We start from the raw sequence: 1,051 nt of genomic DNA on the forward strand, positions 1-1,051 counted from the left end.
AAACGGTCTTTAAAGGTATGTATTGCAGTTTTAATCTAAACTACAGGTACAAATAGATAAGGTGCCATAAAAGAGGCTGTGTTTTGGATGTTTTCTTTCCATTAGTCTGGAACAACACTTAATGAAAATAGCTCAAAATCTCAAAATAGACCATTGCATGAAAAAACTGAATGGCTGCATCCTTTAGATGCTTGTAGTGTCTTGCCTTAAGTTGAACTCCTCAATGTACTGTCACGGAATCATGGACTAATAGTCATTGCATCCCAGGAACTTCATAGGTTTAGCAAAGGACAGACACCTTCTGTACAACAAGACATGTAGAATGCATGCAAAAAGAGGCAAAAGATCTTTCTGGGTAGAGTTTGCCCCTTACGTGGGGTTGCATTTCTTTTTTATGGAAACAAACCAGACCTGCTTGACAGAACCAGCAATATGGTCAGAGATAAGCGTCTTAGGTCTGTACTTATGGTACAGTGCAGCCCTGTTAGCTGTAGTTTGCTCTATGAGAGCGGCATTAACTGCAGAGGTCACTGTGTACAATGTATAGGGCAGAGAGGATGCTGGCTGAGGACGGGAGAGCTACATAAAGCAGCTTGTGTAAGATGAGAGTCAGCCTCTAGATTTACACTGACAGCAGGAATGTGTGGTTTTAATCAGAACAGACCTTCAGTCTCTCTCTTTCAGTGACTGTGCTCGTGTGCAGGGCTTTGATTAGCTGGACTGCTGCCCTGTGCCCAGCCGAGAGGGTCCTGCCAAACCCGACGGGGAGGTACAAGGTGCGGTAAGGACACCGTAAGCCCAGAACAGATGGATTGCACTGTGTTTCTGTGCCCCACTGTGGTCCTGCCAACTCTGAGTCTATAATGATGTGTCAGAGACCCACAATGCACTGTCAGATATATTCAATACAATGTGCCATAACAGCTGGGTTGAAAAGTGTTACAGATACAGTTATGAGATGTTGCCCATGGAACCTTTTAAATGTTTTTTTTTGTCTTTTTGGCTGACATCTCCAACAAGCTCTTTATGGTTTTAGTTAACTACAATAGTC

This window comes from Sinocyclocheilus grahami, unplaced genomic scaffold, assembly GCF_001515645.1.
Source record: "Sinocyclocheilus grahami isolate Dianchi unplaced genomic scaffold, SAMN03320097.WGS_v1.1 scaffold118.1, whole genome shotgun sequence".
NCBI lineage: Eukaryota > Metazoa > Chordata > Actinopteri > Cypriniformes > Cyprinidae > Sinocyclocheilus > Sinocyclocheilus grahami.